Source organism: Danio aesculapii, chromosome 20 (assembly GCF_903798145.1).
Source record: "Danio aesculapii chromosome 20, fDanAes4.1, whole genome shotgun sequence".
Taxonomy (NCBI): domain Eukaryota; kingdom Metazoa; phylum Chordata; class Actinopteri; order Cypriniformes; family Danionidae; genus Danio; species Danio aesculapii.
The window spans coordinates 17,669,213-17,689,418 of NC_079454.1; the positions used below are offsets into that span (position 1 = coordinate 17,669,213).

Here is a 20,206-nt window from a genome sequence, read left to right on the forward strand (position 1 = left end):
TGTCACTTTAAGCTGTATAGAAGTGTCTTGAAGAATATCTAGTCAAATATTATTTACTGTCATCATGGCAAAGATAAAAGAAATCAGTTATTAGAAATTAGGTATTAAAACTATTATGCTTAGAAATGTTGAAAAAAAAATCTTCTCACCGTTAAACAGAAATTGAGGAAAAAAATTAACGGGCTAATAATTCTTACTTCAACTGTGTGTGTATATATGTGTATATATATATATATATATATATATATATATATATATGTGTATATATATATATATATGTGTGTATATATATATATATATATGTGTGTATATATATATGTGTGTGTGTGTGTGTGTGTGTGTGTGCGTGCGTGAATGCGTGCGTGTGTGTTTTTTATCATTATATTTTGCATTGTTATATTAGTTTTGTTTTTATGTTTCATTATTGTCTTGTGTGTTTGTTCCTGACGGTTTATGCAATAAAAAAATCAATAAATAAATAAAAAATAGGATACTATCTTTACCTCACCAGCCCCTGCTTTCTTTATAAAGATAGATAGATAGATAGATAGATAGATAGATAGATAGATAGATAGATAGATAGATAGATAGATAGATAGATAGATAGATAGATAGATAGGTTTAATTTTATGAAAAGGTGTTTGTTTCGTGTTTTCAGTGCTGAGTGAATGAATAATCTCCATAGCAACCAAACGACAAACATGGCCAACAGTGAGAGCCGCACCACACGAGTCTTTCTCAACAACATCGACTCATATTCATCCAAAAATCTCGCTCAGGTAAAGGAGTGACTGATTAGGTTCCGCGAATTGTATTAATATCACAAAAGCTGTGGAACAATGTTGTTTTGTTCAGTTCTTGTCCTCATGCGTGGTCGGCGCGTCTCTCAGTGAAGGAGAGGAAGAGGACAAACACGAAGCGTCTTCAGATGAACCATGTTTTGAGATAGTCGGAACAGTCGCGAATAAAGATGCCAAACAAGAAAGTTTTGCATTGGAGCAATACTGGGTAAGTTTCTTTTTTATAGTATTGTTGTTTGGTCTTTTATGTCTGGTGTGTAAAAAATTATATGATCAATTAATCCTGACAGCATCAGGTCATTGTAACATTAAATCATGTTTACTTAATTGTATAGGTTACGCAAGCTGTTTTAAGTGAGTTTAACATAAGTTCAATGGACTCATGAGGTTAATTTGATTTAGCTTAAAATTTTAAGGCAACCAGGCTTTTTTTTTTTACAGTGTGGAATTGCTAATTTATTTGAAAATGATTAAAAAGGCAGTTTGCATGGTCAGCAACAATACTCAGGTTGACTGTGGTGTTGACATGATGCTCAATTGACTCTATGCACGAACTCTGCTGACGTGTTTCCGGTAAAATTTAAGCCAGTGACTCTGCTTCCGCATAGCGCGTTCTAAACTGAAATCTTATAGCGGCGAAACCTAAACGCATTCAAAGGGAGGCAAAGGAGGGAGATTTACACTTAAATTGATGAGGGTCCCGTGCCAGTGGATGCCCAGCATCTGGAAGATCATTTTTGTTCAGTTCCACAACCCAGGGCAGATGATTAATGCACCGTATCAGGCTGACAGTCTCCATGAGGAGGTGGAGTGACTGAAAGGAGACTGCTTTGATGCTGCTTTTGGTGTTATACGGCTCTAAAGGTACGATTAAAAACGATGTACTAGAATTTAACCCAGATGAAAAAAGTAACAAGTTGTAATTGTATGTTATATTAAATATTACGTTTTTAACCAGAATATAGTAAATTGTACTATACTGTATATATTGTAGTACTTAAAAGGACTAAGCTTAAAAGAAAACGAATGAATATTGTAGTATCTACTACTTTCTGTAATAATTGCAGCAACATACTGTAGTATTAACTATCATGAACTTCAATAAATTGCAGTATAGTTAAAAAAAAAAAAAAAAAAAAAATATATATATATATATATATATATATATATATATATATATATATATATATATATATATATATATCACACACACACACACACATACACACAGACTAAACATTCTAGTGTCATGTAATAGTGAAAAATAAACTGAAACAAATGTGTTAAGCACAAGTGTTTATATGCAAAACCTAATATATTTCTTTCTGTTTTATACATCTACTTGCTTTAAATCTGATTTAGGTTCACAGCTTGCATCCTACATCCAGAGTAACGTGTCCAGAGTAAGGGCAACTGTAAGGGGGATACCGTCTATGGCATGGCTGAGGGTCCACTTTGAGCATCTCATCCGCAGCATGAAGCAACACAGGATGGACAGTCATCATCTCTTTCTATTACAGCGAGCACCAACCAGATTTATACAAAGGCTTGCCTTCTGCCCATTAGTAAAAATTAAAGAGTACACACACTGTACATAATTTATATGTTTTTTCCTGCACTGCAGGAATATAAAGTTGTCAATATAATAAACATTAATTTTCAACATAATCATGTAAACATATATTACAGAACAATTTGAGTGAACAATTGCTCTGCACTAATGTAAATATAAATAACTGTAGATACTTGCACTGCAGGTGTAAATAAGCAGGGTATTATGTGCATAGAGAAATATGCAATGCTTACCTCCATCAAACGTACTGCCTCTGTCTTTTGACAAAAATCAGGCGGGCAACTACCGTCAGAACCCAAGTGATGCTCAAGGACTGGTTGTATTTAATTACATTTAATGTTAGCCTTTTTAAAAAAGACAAGAATAATGCAAAATACATTAGTTTCAAGTCACAACAATGTAATGAATGGGATACCACCTCCAACTCATTTTCAACAAGGAAAACCCTGAAATATGTAAATATAAGTAACATTTGCACTGCAGTAATGTAAAAACATAACTTTAGACATTTGCACTGCAGTATAAATATAAAAAGTTTTACACAATGTTAAACATTTCCCTTACAGCGATGTGTAAAAATACAACATTAAACAATTTTTAAATAATTTGTGTGAGTGTTTGTTCAAATCTGTAATCATTGTGACAGGTAAAAGTAAAAAAGGAAAGAAATGGTCAGCTTCTTCTCAAACATGTTGATGTCTTTGTAGATGAGCTGGATCGTCATGTCATCCTGAGAATAAATAACCTCCCACTCAAACTATGCAGCTTCTCTGACTTCATCATCGACCTGAAACATGCTGATCTCTCCTGTCACTCCAGCCTTACAGGAAACCCTGGAAACTATAACTTATAGTTAATAACTCAAACTAGTTCATAAATATGTAAATAGATAGATATACAGATGGATAGAAATTATACAGGTAATTAAAATATAACATAAAATCTATATGAACTGTGAGAAACAGACACGGCTAATGTTTTATTGCTATTCGTATATATAACATGACAATACTCACCCTCAAAATGATGACTGTAACTCGAAATGTAGAATTTGAACCTCTTCTCTTCTTTGCTGCTTGATGTGACAGCTCTCTGTCTCACGATTCGATTAATGTCCTTCACGATAAACCGAGGAAACTCTTAGAAACAGCGAGTGTTATCTATCATCCTCACCTGCGCCATCCGCTTAAAGCGAGCGCTGTGCTGCACCGGAAGTTGTCCTGCGGGCTGACCGCAAACGTGGAAGAGATCGTGCATAGAGTCAATTGTTACTAATTGGCCCAAAGTGTGCCAAGAAAATATCCCCCACACCATTACACCACCACCACCAGCCTGACCTGGTGAGGTGTTTTGTTGCTGTAGCCCATCCACCTCAAGGTTGGACGCATTCAGGGATGCTTCTCTGTATACTTCGGTTGTAACGGGTGGTTATTTGAGTTACTGTTGCCTTTCTATCTGCTCCAACCAGTGTGGCCATTCTCCTCTGATTTGATTAGATTAGATTAGATTCAACTTTATTGTCATTACACATGTACAAGTACAAGGCAACAAAATGCAGTTTCGGTCTAACCAGCAGTGCAATAGCAGCAAGTGCAGGATACAGGTATAAGTTATAAAGTGCAGTTATAGAAAAACTATAGTAATATTTACAGATAGATGTACTATGAACATTATATACAGGTTGTATTAGCAATGAACAGATTTACAATAAATGAATATATGTACAGGATGCTATTAATAATCAGAAGTGTGCAATAAATGTACAATGAATATATGTACAGGATGCTATTAAAAGCAGAAGTGTGCAGATAGATAAACATAATTACAAATGTCCATGTGCAGTGGGTATGTACAGTTCAAATAAATGAATCAGTGCAATGAATATGTGCAAACTTTAAATGTGCAAATGTTAAATAGTGCAGTGATTGTGAGGAGTATAAGTTAGAGGAGTGTGGGGGTGTATTGGGGGGCAAAAGAGTCAGTGAGGGGCAGAGTTCAGAAGGGAGACAGCTCTGGGGAAAAAGCTGTTCCTCAGTCTGCTGGTTTTTGTCCGGGGGAGCCTGAAGCGCCTGCAGGAAGGCAGGAGAGAAAACAGTCTGTGAGCAGGTTGAGAGGTGTCCTTAAGAATACTGCGTGCTCGGCGCAGACAGTGTTTCTTCTGGATGTCCTCAATGGCTGGCAGCTTAGTTCCTGTGATGCGTTGGGCAGTTTTCACCACCCGCTGCAGTGCCTTACGCTCAGCAACAGAGCAGCTTCCATACCAGACTGTGAGGCAGTGGGTCAGGATGCTTTCTATTGTGCAACCGTAGAAGTTCACCAAGACGATTGATGAAAGCTGGTTCTTCTTAAGTTGCCTCAAGAAGAATAGGCGATGGGGAGCCTTCTTGATCAGGCTGGAGGTGTTGGTAGTCCAGGAAAGGTCCTTTGAGATGTGGGTCCCCAGGAACTTGAAGGATGAGACAGGATCAACGGCCATCCCATTAATGTGGATGGGATCATGTGAGCCTGTTCCTCCCTTCCTGAAGTCCACAATGAGCTCCTTGATCTTGTTGGTGTTAAGGAGCAGAATTATTGTCGGTGCACCAAGTGGCCAGATGCTGTATCTCCTCCCTGTAGGCAGTCTCATCAATATTGCTGATTAGACCAATCACTGTAGTGTCATCTGCAAATTTGATGATGGTGTTGGATCTGTTCACAGGCCTACAGTCGATGGTAAAAAGGGAGTAGAGGAAGGGGCTCAGCACGCAGCCCTGTGGTACACCAGTGTTGAGTGTGACGGTGGTTGAGCAGATGTGGCCTGATCTAACATTCTGAGGTCTTTTAGTCAGAAAGTCCATAACCCAGTTGCAGAGAGACGCGTCGATATCCAGGTCTCTGAGTTTGATCAGTAACTTAGAGGGTATGAAAGTGTTGAATGCTGAGCTGAAGTCAACAAACAGCATTCGTGCATAAGTGTTTTTATTGTCTAGGTGTATGAGTACAGAGTGCAGTGGTATGGAGACGGCTTTTCTGTGCTCCTGTTGCCAACGGTAGGCAAACTGATGTGGGTCCAGTGTGGATGGCAGAGAGTCTTTCAGATGTGCCAGGACCAACCGCTCGAAGCACTTCATTATGATGGGTGTGAGTGCTACAGGGCGGTAGTCATTCAGGCATGTTGGGCTGGTGTGTATTGGGCAAGGAACACAACAACAGGCATTTGTGCCCACAAAACTGCCACTCACTGGATGTGTGCCCTTTTTTTGGACCATTCTCTGTAAACCCTAGAGCTGGTTATGCATGAATGTCCCAGTAAATTAGCAGTTTGCTGAAATACTGATCTGATGTGCATGCCCTTCCTATTCAAAAGACGCTTTATGTAAAAGTCCCCCTTCTGTTGACTAACAATATCAGACCTGCAAATTGCAAAGCCCTGTTTGCAGTTAAAGTTAAATAAATACTTCACACGGGCCAATCAAAGAAATCCAGTGAGCCGCATGTGGCCTGGGGCTGTAAAATGCCCAGGTCTGTCTGAGGTCTGGCTATGCGAGACTATGAAGACCCCAACTTCCATGACCCCACACTCAGTCATAGCGTCATCAAACTATAACTTTATTTATTGTGAATATGTGCCCTCTAGTCTTATAAAGAACATACTGTGCATTTAATTAAATTCTAATCCATTCATTTGTTTTCAGTGGTTTACTGTATGTTTTAATTATTCATATGTTAATTCTCTAGCTCTGCATTTTGAAATCGATCTTTTTGAATCCCCCAAAATATTCATACTGCTGTCATCGATCATGACATGGGTGATGACAAAACCACCTGATCCTGTGAGTGTTGCTTTTAAATATTCCCTTTAATGGGGCAATTGACACCATGCTGAAATTCATTTTTATAGACCAGCTCATCTGGCACCAACAACCATGCCACGGTCAAAGTCACTTAAATCACCTTTCTTCCCATTCTGATGCTCGCTTTGAACAGCAGCAGGTCATCTTGACCATGCCTACATGCCTAAATGCATTGAGTTGCTGCCATGTGGTTGGCTGAAATTTGCATTAACGAGCAGGTTGGACAGGTGTACCTAATAAAGTGGCTTGTAAGTGTAAGGGAAAATGGGAAAATATAACCCTTTTGCAAACTTAACAATGAAAATTATTGTTTATTGTGTTGAAATATCAGATAATTTGACATTTTATGGCACGGCCAAACGTATTTTGAGTACTAGTTATAACCACATCTCTTGTTTTATCATTTTTCAGTCTCTGAGTCGAGATGAACTCCTGCAGTGTCTGATGCGCTGTGATGTTATTGTGTATAACATCACAGAACACACGAACCTCATAGATGAGGCGACATGGGCCATTTCAGGTGACGATGCTTCATATTTTCATACTATTTAGTTGAGCTGACTCTCCAGTAGTATCTGGATGCAGACTTGCATATGCAAGCTGAAACTGAAAGTCAACCACAATGCACTCATCGGAGCTAGTGAGGTTTCTGTAAAGGGTAGGGTTAGGGAAGAGTTAGGTGTGCACATTAAAAGCATTGCATGCAGCTCAGCTTGGTCTGCCGTCAGTCTGAGGCAGGGGTGGGCAATTAATCAATTCAAAAGACGCTATGTCACACGGGCCAATCAAAGAAGACTATGAAGACCCCAACTCCCTAAATCCACACTTAGTCATAGCGTCATCAACTATACCTTTGTTTATTTCTGAATATTTGCCCTCTAGTGTCATGAAGAACATACTGTGCATTTAAGTAAATTCTAATGCATTCATTTATTTTTAGCTGTTTACTGTATGTTTTAATTATTCATACGTTAAATCTCTAGCTCTGCATTCTGAAATCGGACATTTTGAGTCCCCCAAAATATTCATCCTGCTGTCACCGATTATGACATGGGCGATGACCAAACCACCTGATCCTGTGAGTGTTGCTTTTAAATATTCTCTATAATGGAGCAATTGACAGCATGCTGAAATTAATTTTCTTTGTTTAGTTTTTAGGTTTTAAAAGTATAAAATGATATGTTAGTTAAATAAACACATATTTTAAACTGAATCTTGTTCATTGTAGGATTTCAATTAAATCATAGAAAGAAAAATAATAAAGTTTAACAGTTTAAAGTATTAATAAATTACATTAATTACATTAATTTGTTTTATTTAATGTGAAAAGTGGACAGTTTTTTAAACATACAGATGACTCAACAAAAGCAAGTCACTTTTATTGGTAACACTTTATTTGATGGTCCATTTGAGTATTAGTAGACTGTCTGCTTAATATCTGTTGATGCTGCTCCTTCAACAGACATTTAACTGACTATAAGAAACTTACATTAACCCTAACCCCCAACCTAACAGTCTACTTATAATCTACTGAGAATTAGTTGCAATGTAACTTAAATTCAACAAACGAACCATCAAAATAAAGTGTGACCCTTTTATTTTCTATAAAGCTTCATACAATGCATATTGTCTCAAAGTCCCATAGATGAACAGGAAAAGTATTATAAATAAATATAGTATAAATAAATCAGCACTGTAAAAACTGCGTTTTACACAATTGATTTGTGTTGGGACAACATGAAAGAACGGTAAAAATATTACAAATTTTGAATTTAAGTGGATTGAACAGAAAACAATTAGGTTGTCCATAAAATAATCAAGAGCTGTGGTGTTTCAGATGAGTAGTTTGAACAAACAGCAAACGTCGTTTTTTTTTTTATTTTAATTTTTTTGTGAGATTTTATTTTATTTTTATATAATCAATATATCAGGCAGATAGCAGAATAATAGTATATCAATGATTAACAAGCTCTGAACTTATTTTGAACTTATAAATTTTCAATAAAATGAGATTTTACTTCTGTCACAGTGACTAAAAACAGACATAATTGCTTTTGCTTTACTTAAAAAAAAACATTTGCTGCTTATTTAAACTACTTTAATTTTTTTTAGGTTTTTGCCACAACTTAACTTCTTTATGTTCAATCCACGTAAATTTGTAAAAAACAATTAAGTTAACTTAATCGATTGTGTGGAACCCAGCAGTTATTTACCAGTCTTTTTCTGGTTTCATCTTAAGGATGATCCTGACATCCCTTTGACTGAAGATGACTACAAAAAAAGAAGACCACATCCAAACTATAAGGAACACACCAGCACAGAGAAACTCGTGCTTAAACTGGGGAAGACTGTAATGATCAACCTTGAATCAGAAGCACATTTCTTTGCATGAATAACATCGCTTAACATTTGAGACAAACCTTTTGTTGTCTTTTCTTTCAGAAAAGTCAATCCTGGGAACATATATTATAACATCAGGACTGCAGTATGGCATGGGCGAAAACATGTTCCACTTCTTCTTCAAAGTATTGAAACAACTATATAGAGAAAAGCACAATTATCACTATTAATCCAAAATTACATTTGGGTACACTTATGTTAAGGTGTTCTTGTTACAGTGTGACTCTTGTTAACTACACTGTAAAAAATATCTGTTAATTAACAGTTTCCGTATTGTGTGTTTTCCGTTTATTTATGATTGTGAATTGCATTATGGGATGTTGCTCTCTGTTCTGTCCACTTTTTAAAAAATATATATATAGAGAAATGAGTCTGTAAATTAACAGAATTGTTCTGGCAGCCTATTACAAGGTTTTTGCTGCATAATATGCAATATCATCCCATACAATATATCACTTTAAATTATTAAAAACGTTTTTGAACGTAACTTTTTCCAGCTTTTATGGGTAAAAGTTGTCAGATAAAAGGTCAAGGTGTCATAATGTGATTCAAAAGCAAAAATAATAAATACAGAAATCACAAATATGGAACACTGTTAATTTATAATATTTTTTTTGTGAAATTTTTTAGACCATTTTGCAGCATGTCAACAATAACAATGGTCCTAATGTATTTCCTGTTTTACATTTTACATTTTTAGAATCGCGAAAGATCCACATATTGATAAATAATAGCCTCTTTCATACGTACAGATCTTTCCGGCAATTTTCCAGAAAGGGATCATGTGTGAACAGGCCCTTTTGAAAATACCAGTAAATTCATTCCGGCAATTTTCCAGAAAGGGATCATGTGTGAACAGGCCCTTTTTGAAAATACCAGTAAATTCATTCCGGCAATTATCCAGAAAGAGAAGTTTTAAGATTACCAATAATTTGCCAGAATGCTGTTCGATGTGAACGCAGAAGGAAAACTGCTGGAAAGAGCGGGTTAACGATTAGATCCTGCTGACGTGAGACATCTACTCCAGCCAATCACAACATTCAGATGCATTTACATCCGCGCTGTTTCCGAAAATAAAAGACTTTGAATATTTTCCAGACACATTTAGCTTCAAGATGTTTGTCAGATAACGTTTTATGTTCCTTAATGGCAGGTGTAAAAAATTATCGATAAAATGATTATGATAAACCGCTGTTTGTTTACCTTCAAGCTTTTCTTCAGTTGTTTGATGTGTTTGCACGTGAAGCAGTCGATGAGCGTGAACACACACATATTATGTACCATCAACAATAGCCCGACCCATTCTGTATTTACAAAAACAAGCACAGCCAGTCATTTCTGGTTAATGATGTCAGAATTTACCAGTATTTTGGAATGGATGTGTGAATGGTATTTTACGGAAAAATTCCGGAATGTCCTGGCCTGTGTAAACAGCGCTTTTTTTAATTTACGGGTAAAGTCATTCCAGTAATTTTCTGGATATTAACAGTATTATTGTGTGCAAGGGGCTAATGTTACGACAACTGTTTTAACATTTTTTAAATTTTTTATTGAATCATCTCTTGTTACAGTTTTGAAACAGTTTGACAACAAGAAGGAAAGGTTCATGGGCCAATAACATCACCACATTGAAATGGTCTATACTGTGGAGGCGGGCTTATTTACATTATTATATCTTATAGTAGAACATTCCATTTCCTGTCATTTTCACAGACTGCCTTAATATAAGCTATTTTTAGAGTAACAACAAAGTTTGAGCTTCGAAATTTACAGGATGTTTTTATAGTACTGTAACCTTTTTATATCAAAAGATCAAGGAAATTTGGATTCTCAGTTCATGACCCCTTTAAGTTAACTTTTGTAGAACTTAATTAACTGATTAACCTAAAGTAAGATAAATTAACATTAAAACATTTGTTGTCATGACTTTTTGTTTAGGGTTACATGCACTTAATTATGCACAATTAATTGTAATTACTACAGTATGTATGTGGAAAATGTGTAACAAGGACACCTTAAAGTACTACCTCACATTTTGTTATCTAACTTGTTGACTTTCCCACAGACAGCTTGGCTTGGAAGCTGAGCAGCATCCCTATTTTGGGCCTGGGACAAATAACATTCCTGCCATTCACGTCTATGACCTCGCAAGGTTTGAGAAATAGTCGTTTTGACATTTTCTCTCATCGCATGGTGATTTGTTTAACTTTAAGCTTCGTTCTCAAGCCATATTTTGTCGCCATTTTTCATTTTCAGAGTGGTGCAGAAGATCATTGATCACAAACCGAAAACGCATTATTTCATCGCTGTGGATGAATCCAAGAACACTTTTGAAGACATTGTGAAAGTATTAAATCATTGCAGACACTCAGTTTTTTTTTTTTTTTATATATATCTGTGTGATTTATAGAGTTCAGATGTACTATAATGCTCACACACAGTTCATGGCCAGAATTACTAAATAGTACAAATTAGTTTGAGGCCGTAGTCCTGTAAAAGTGCAGATTCTAGTGCAAATTACAGACAACATAAATTAAAAAACGCACCACCACACACACACACACACCACACACACACCCACAGCCTTTTGACATTTGTGACCTTGGACCACAAAAACATTCATAAGTGTCTTTTTGGTCTGTTTACATTGATGGCCAAGTTTACTACTAACGTTGTCCTAATGAAGTTCTAGAGACCCATCAAACAATTTTGTGTTTAATGGATGTCTAATAGACATCTAAACATAGCTTAGCTAAAACAAGGCTAAACTTGGGCTGTCAGTGAAAATCTAATAGACATCTAAGAATAGCCCAAAATTAGGCTAGTCGTCAAATAGACAGATTAGACAGACTTTAAATGTGTAGTCATTTATTTCTGTTTAACTGATGACTAGTCTAGTTTTGGCCAATTCTTAGACCTCTATTAGATTTTCACTGACAGCCCAAGTTTAGCCTTGTTTTAGCTAAGCTATGTTTAGATGTCTATTAGACATCCATTAAACACAAAATTGTTTAGCCAAGGCAACTATGTTTAGATGTCTATTAGACATCTTTTAAAAAGCAAACCTAAATGCTTGCTGGGGAGTTTTAATAAATTTGCACTAGGAGATTTACAAAAAATCTTTACTTAAAGGGATAGTTCACTCAAAAATTAAAATTTAACCATAATTTACTCATCTTTTACTTATTTCAAACCTTGAGTTGTTTTGTTGAACACAAAACAATATATTTGAAGAAAGCTGAAAATTTTTCCCAGCGATGGGTTGCAGCTGAAAGGGCATCTACTGCGTAAAATATGGTGGATTAGTTGGCGGTTCATTCCGCTGTGGCAACCCTAAGTCGAAAAGAAAATGAATGAAAGCTGAAAATTTTTAACTAATATTGACATAATTGGCATAATATCGACAGATTCATATTTGGAGAGATGAAAACCTTTAACTGTTGATGTCCATAATATTTGTTTTTCTTATTATGGAAGTCAATATTGAAAGGTTTGCATTTATCTCTAAAATATGTTATTTAGTATTCAACAGAATAAAGAAACTTATAAAGGTTTGAAACCATTGAGGGTGAGTAAATAGTGAGTAAATGTAGGTTTTTTTGGGGGGTGAACTACTGCTTTAAAGTCTAATGATTTTTGTTTAATGAAAAATCTGTCATTTTGACCTATGCAATGTATTTTTAGCTTTTGCAAAATATCTACCTATGCAAGACTGGGTTTTGTTATCCAGGGTCATGTTTTTTAATCGATGCAGAGTTATCCACGTCTGCATTGGGATGCGTCCAAGAATCACTTTTTTTGGTGCAAGGTTTCAGCCTATAAACTTTCTCAGGCATATTGGTTTTGGAAGTTTTATTGCTTTAATTTTTCTAATTGGCAATTTAAAAAGTGTTGTCAGTTCAAACACATGAATAAACAATAGGTTTGTACCCACAAAACATAATTGTGTTCAAATGATGCCTTTTTTTGGACAATTAGACATTGAAATGACATCCCCTAAGGGTTCAGAATGAAAATTTTTATGATGTCCTTATTGGACTTACACGCAGCCTTAGATGAAATAAACTAAAACATAGGATCTCTCAAAGTCTCAGCATCATTGAAGACCTCTACAACCAGCACCAGCAGCTTCACTTATAATTAATCTGTTTGACATTATTACTGTCAGAAGTTCTCAGTCACAGTTATTGAGAACTTAAAATTCTTAAGAAGAGTGGTTTCTTTATGCTATGTCAATGTGCTATGTCAAAACATACTGCTGGAAAAAAAGGATTGTTGCTTTTTCTTTTAAAAGTTTCATTTACTGGTTTGTCAGTGATTTTAATTTTGTACAATGATGATAACATGATGTTGATTTCACTTGTTAGTAGAAATCACTTGGTTCTGCATATTGAAAGCCAGCAGTACATTGGTCAGGTTTTAAAAACACCTTGAACGTCTGAGTAGCTCAAAAAAGAGACATCATGAATCATCATATTCTTCTAAATGATGTTAACACATTTCATGCTGCAGTGCATGCTGGGAGAATCATACAACACTTGTCTGTGACTGTATAGAAATGTTTCACCATCATTGAGACGCTGATTCTTGATGTCTGTGTGTTTTTAGTGCATCAGATGTTCACTGTGCTTTTAAAACCTGACCAATCCACTGCTGGCTTTAAATGTGTTATCAGTGTAATAAACACCACAGTGCCATTATTATACAACAATAAAAATCACTGACTAAATGAGATCAGCAAATCAAACTTTTAAATAACCCATAAGCATTAACTTACATAGCAACAGTCACATACTTTAGCTATCCTTTTAACAGTGAGCACAAGTAAAGCAGCCATGCTTTACTGCAATGGTGATTCTGAAAACGTATTCACAATAAAACAACTAAAGCATTTCATTTTTAATAAATGTGATGGGGGCATTTGAAGACATCTGACAGTAATAAAGTCAAGCAGATTAGTAGTAAGTGAAGCGGCTGATGCTGTTTGATGAGTTGTTTACTGATCCCCTGCTGAGATTTGAGAGATTTAATGTTTTAGTTTTTATCTTTGGCTTTGTCTAAGTCCAAAAAGCACGTCATAAAAACTTTTATTCTGCACCCTTGGGGACATCATTTCAACATCTAATTGTCCAAAAAATAAAAAAAATCCTAAAGACGTCATTTGAACACAATTGTGTTTAGTGGGAAGGAGAAAATCAGCATGTCAAAATGTGCAAAAACCAAAAACATTCCCACTCACTATCAATATATCAAACAAATTGAAATATTGTTACCTTGCAATCCATCATCCTGAAATCAGAACCACATTTATTAGCATTAATAACAAATAACAACCTTCAAATAGCTTAAATTTATGAGACAAACGTCCTGGTTTCCACAAACTTCACAAATTCAAATACTTGTGAATTTCTGTTCAGATTTCACATCATTATTTATATGTCTGAACAGTATTTCAAAAGAGTTTGAATTATGAACATCTTCAACAAAATCATGTCATAAATCAAGTCACCCCCCGTTATTTTCTATAGCGATTCATACAATGTAGATTGCCTCAAAGCCACATTCCAACGATAAGCAAGGACTGGAAAGTCAGATTACATTATTTAGTATTTTGTTTAATATATTCAATATATCAGGCAGATAGCACATTAGTGGTATACCATAGATCAGAGGTCACCAATCTCGGTCCAGGAGGGCCGGTGTCCCTGCAGGGTTTAGCTCTAACTTGCCTTAACACACCTGCCTGCTGTTTCAAAGATTCCTGGTAAGACCTTGATTAGCTTGTTCAGGTGTGTTTGATTATGGTTGGAGCTTAAATCTGCAGGACACCGGCCCTCCAGGAACAAGATTGGTGACCCCTGCCATAGATTGACAAAATCTCAATTTACTTAACAATTAATAAATCGTCCTTCAAAATGTCTTTCCATTGGGAGCAACTGATATTTTACTTTCAGAACTAAAGTCTTACACATAGTAACTATAAATTACAGTATTAAACCATTTTTACACTCAATTTTGTTTTATATCTATGCAATTTATAGCATTTAGATATACTGAGTGTAATGTTTACATACAATTCTGGGCCAGAATTACTAAACACAAGTTTACACACACACACACACACACACACACACACACACACACCACAGCCAGATCACTTTGTTATAATGACAAATGTAATCTACCTAATAAATGTGACTTGAAAATCTCATATGAATAGATACCCACCAAGCAATTTTGTGTTTAATAGACATCTAAACATAGACATCTTGGCAAAAAAAAGACTTAACTTTGACTGTCATTGAATGACATCTATTAGATGTCTAACGATAGTCATCAAACAGACAGATTAGACAGGCTTCACATGTCTAGTCATTCATTCTTGTCATTCCTTCATCACATTTGATGATTAGTCAATTTTTGGACTGTTGTTAAATCTATATTAGATTTTTATTGACTGCCCAAATTTTATTTTAGCCAAGGTGTCTGTGTTTGGATATCAGATATTAGATGTTTAATAAACGTTAAATATGTTGGCTGGGTAAATGTTATCTTCTGGCCTTCCAGACTATGTCTGCTACTATTTTGTGTGTGAAAATCCTGGCAGTAGTATTTCTTTTGTAACAGCAAATGGTTGTGTTGGGGGAAGCTGCTAGTAAATATGGCTGTTGGCTTTGCAATGAGAAAAAGCTTCAAAACCATTAGTGACCATGCTGCTGTCTGTTTCCTTAGGCCATTGCCTCTGCAGTAGGTTCTGGACAAACAGAAAATGTCCTGAAGGAGGATGCCAGTGGCAATTACGGTAGGCTGTTTTAGACAAACACTCATTTCTGCCTTGTCAGAAAACAAAATTAGAATTTTGATATATAATGTGTATTTTCACAGGAAACCGAGTTGCTTTACCTCAGTGTCAATCTTCGGATTGAGTCTGTTTTCGTAAAGGAACGGTTAAACATCAACTTGGATTTGAATCTGGAATAGTTGATAACATTGTTCGTGTGGTGGAGGAATTCAAACAGACAAGGCAACTGTTGGTAGGGTTTGATCAGATCACTTTTTATAGTCTTTTATTTTTACCAATAGCTAATAATGCATTGTACGGTATGTGTCCAAATGATAGATTTTCCTCTTATGCCAAAAATCCTCAGAATATTAAGTAAAGATCATGTATCATGAAAATATTTCGCACTTTTTCCACTGTAAAAATATCAAAATTAAATTTTTGATTAGCAATATGTATATGCATTTAGACTTTAAAGGAGACCTATTATGCCAAAGTCACTTTTATAAGGAGTTTAAACACAGTTGTGTGGCAACAGTGTGTGAATGTACACTGTACAAAATGCAGGGTTCCACACAATTCATTCATGTTGTCCCAACACAAATTGAATAAGTTAACTTAACACTTTTAACAAATTTATGTGCATTAAACATAAAAAAATTAAGTTGTCCCAATGAAATCTCAACAATAGTGTTGTTTCAGCTCATTTTAAATAAGTAGTTTGAACGAGCAAAAAAAAAAAAACAAGGATGGAGGAGGATAAACAAGGATGTAAACAATGGGAAATGCTGCTTGGTACCGCTAACAATTTAGCTACAAATTCATATTTATCTGTCAAACTACTGTAAACGGCCGCAATCTTCAGCAGCGCGTACGGTGTCCCTCTGCAGCTGCTTTTCGTGTGTTCTACAACTCAAATAACAAACTCGTAAAAGATATGTGAAAAATTTCATATTACCTACACAAGATTTTATTTTAGAGAGCAGGCATGAGGTTCAGCTGTGTCCTCTGTGTCATTTTCTGTCTGATTCAGGCACAAACTGATACGCTAACAGCTACTCTGACTGACAGTATTTACAGAGCAGAGGCAAAGCGCCTACTTGTAGGGACTGACGCTTTCCTGGTGACGTGGAGCCGATCTGCGAATCACAGCACATTATGTTAGCTGACCAATCAGAGCCTCTTAAGGGCGGGCCTTTCAGAGGAACTAGGAAATATGACAATCGCGTTCATTGCTCTCTGGACCACCCCTTTAATATAAATGTTTTAGGAAGCACATGAACACTGTAGTTTCCATAGATCATCTTCTGAACCACTTCTTTTGACATTTTCAGTTTTCACAGAGATAATGTTTGTCCTGTTTTGAATCTAAAATAGGGATTTGTAGCTCCACCCCCTTTTGAAAAGAGTACAATGGGTGCAATTTGGATCAAAGCCTAAGAGGGGAAGTTTTTAAAGTGTTATAAAACATTATTTGTGTGGAATTTTGAGCTGAACCTTCACATACACATTCTAGACACATCAGAGTATTATTTTACATCTATAAAAGCGGCATAATGGTCCTCTTCAACGCAATTTTGCGTGAAGCGAGGGTTAAAATGAAAGGCCACATCTGCCGAGGCTTCATGCTGCTCCCACAGGTCAGGTCAACTTGAAATCTACAAGACATTAACTATTCAGAACTTTGGACAAAATTCAAATGCCATATCAATACACTTTACAGTAACAATATATGCAGTCAACTATATTTTTTTATATATACAGTCAAGGTCAAAATGAACTGTATGTTTTTTGGCAATGTATGGTTGCCTTGGAAACTTAACCATACCTTCATTATTTACTTTTGAAACCTTTAATAAATATTTCATTGTTTTCCCCCTTTTCCCCGTCTTAGTATGATGAAAAGTAATAATGATATAAACAGAATTAAATAAAACATTTATTTTTGTGTGGAAATGATTTAAATGTCTCCTTTTATTCACCCTGACAGACTAATACTCTGTTGTTGCATCATGTTCAACATTACAAACAATTTTGCTATAAAGGCTATTCACTAATGCACAAAATGCTTTCTACATTTCCACTTCTGTATATGCGAACAAAGCATTAAGTAACTTTTTAATGATGAGCGATACAAGCGTGACGCGTCTAGTAGCCAAGGAGCTGTATGACTGCAATACATTCAGCGACCAAGAAATTGTGATGTTATGAAGGACTAGGGCCAATAAAAGTGCACAATATTTATAAAGGCACCAACGAGAGACAATGGACTATAATCTGGACTAAAAAAAAGCACACATTTATACATTACCAACAATGCCATCTATTAATTAGATAAAAGAGAGCCAATTTCTTCCAAAAATTTTAAATGTCATTTTCATCACAAAATGTTGGGTTGGCTGATTATAAAATGTTTTTTTTTTTAGAAAATGGAACGTTCACATTTTATGTCCACAGAAATGTACTCACCCTACTGTGGCGAGGGAACTTAACGTGCTTAAAAAACACATGCAATTACAAAAAAATGCCAGCAAATTGGGAAAAGATCTTCATCAGTTTGACAGCATACATGCTGCAAATCCTCACAATGCATAGATATTTTGAAAAAACGCACTGCATTTCTCACAACACAAAAAGAACGGAAGACAACGGAAATGTTTCAAAGGGACCCAAAAACATGATGGACTCTTTTTTTTTTTTTTTCCGCTGCTTGAGAGCCATATTATTTCTTTACCTTACAAAAAAGGAAACAGGTGCGAATATAGAACAAATTACCTACATAGAAAAAATGTTACATAAAGTAATTATAAATAAAATAATACATAACTAAATATAAAAAAAATAAAAAGGACTAGGGGTTTTCTTGTAAATTATACTTTTCTATCAAAGACAGAAGATTAATTGCACTTTTTGTTTTCATTATCTTATGGAATTTTATATATGAAAAAAATCTCATTATAAAATGCACAAAAGATTGGTTTCACCTTCAAATATTTAGATTTATGAATTTAAAATTTTCCAAGCATAAGGATGTTGTTGATTAGGTTGGCATCTTCCTTGCTGTCCATTACAAATCCATAAAGGATGTCATTTACATTAAAGATCCTGAGTGTGGAATCCTTGGGTAAAGCCAGTCATAAACATCTGACCATAATGCAACCACAAACATACAGTGAAAAAACAAATGATCTGTTGTTTCAATATCATTACAAAACAAGCAGTTTTACACTTAAATCCAAATCTAGTTCTTAAATATTCGCTTGACTGATATATCCCACTTAAAATTTTTACTTCTTTAGTTTTTGGAGACAGAGGAAACTTCAAATATTTACTTCCAAGTATGTGGATGGGATCTTTAGAGAATTTATGTGAAACTGAGTTTCTATAAACCGCTTGAGGATATATAATGTTGTTAAATAGATTTCTAATCTTTTTGTTTGAAAATGTACTTTCTTTGAAATCACAGCCTTCAATTAACAAAGGAGGAACAGTTGGGGTTACATGGTTAGAATAAGAAAATATATTTAATTAGACACCCAAAAGATATAGGAATGGCTTTAATAATAGATTCCAATTTACTTGATTAGAAATTATATTATATTTAGTACAAATTTTTCATATGAAATAATAGGTTATGGTTATTTAGACTAATAAATACAAAAGACGAGTGAATCAGGATGTTAAAATAAACCAGCAAATAAAAAAAAACCCTTTCAAAGATCACCTACAACTTCACTGAGCAATAGTCATGGCACAGCGGCATCTATCACGTTTTAGGGTCCCCTTGAAACATTTCTGTTGTTTTCCATTCTTTAGTTTTGTGAGAAAATGAAGCACATTTTATTAATTTGTGTTGCATTGTGGGAAAATGCAGCACATTTTTAAAGTGTTTGCCTTGTGAGGATTTGCAGCACATGTGCTGTCAAACGGATGAAGATCTTTTCTTAATTTGCCGGTGTTTTTGAAATTGCATGTGTTTTCTTAAATTGCAGCAAGTTAAGCTCTCTCAGCCACCATAGGTTCCACCTTTATGACATTCGTTTACTGCTGAACACAAAAGAAGATATTTTAAAGTATGTTTGACTGTTATAACATTGACCTCCATACCATGAAAACAAATACCATGGAAGTCAACAGTAACCGGTTCCCAACATTTTTCAAAATAACTTATTTAGTGTTCAACAAAAAAACAAAAACAGGTTTGTGACAAGTGAAAGGCGAGTACAGTACATGGTCAAATTATTTTCAGTTTTGGAGGAACTATCCCTTAAAAGTCAATGAATGCTTGGTGCCTCCACCATCTCATAACTCAATTTCTAGTAGTACAATTTTCATCCATAAAATGTAATTTTCCCTTTCATCTCAATTTTTGCTAAATTACTGAATGGAAAGGATCATTCAAACATGAAGCCAAAGTCGATCCTTTTAAGTTGTCACCTGTCAGAACCACTGGGCACGGTGCCCTGAATGAGCACCATCTCGCGGGTTGAAGTCCTCCCAGGATGGTACCGATATAAGGAATCGTCTACAGACAGAAATTATAAGATTAAGACAAACAGACTAAATTCGTTTTACCTTTATAAGTCTTCAATATACACGCGTTTATCCAAACACCACAAACAGATGAAACATTATCAAATATATACCCCGTCATATCATATATATTCACCTGTAAGCAAACAAAGTTAAGATAAACTTACTGGATTCGTTATGGTCTGTTTCGGATTTGCGACCGACATCTTTGCAACGCTGTTCAAAAGTCTATCAAACGTTGTTATTATTACGAGTTAATCACTAGCTGAGGAAGAAAATATAAACG

The 20,206-nt window shown here is 35.3% G+C and overlaps 1 long non-coding RNA gene and 1 pseudogene across 1 annotated transcript; both read left to right on the forward strand.

Annotated features, from left to right (window-relative positions):
* The first annotated feature begins 668 nt into the window (after positions 1 to 668).
* LOC130247966 (adenylate kinase 7-like) lies at positions 669 to 16,827 on the forward strand (annotated as a pseudogene).
* LOC130248023 (uncharacterized) lies at positions 1,414 to 3,130 on the forward strand. Its single transcript, XR_008839587.1, has 2 exons — positions 1,414 to 1,664; positions 2,163 to 3,130. It is a non-coding gene; the product is annotated as an uncharacterized LOC130248023 (long non-coding RNA).
* Positions 16,828 to 20,206: the final 3,379 nt, after the last annotated feature.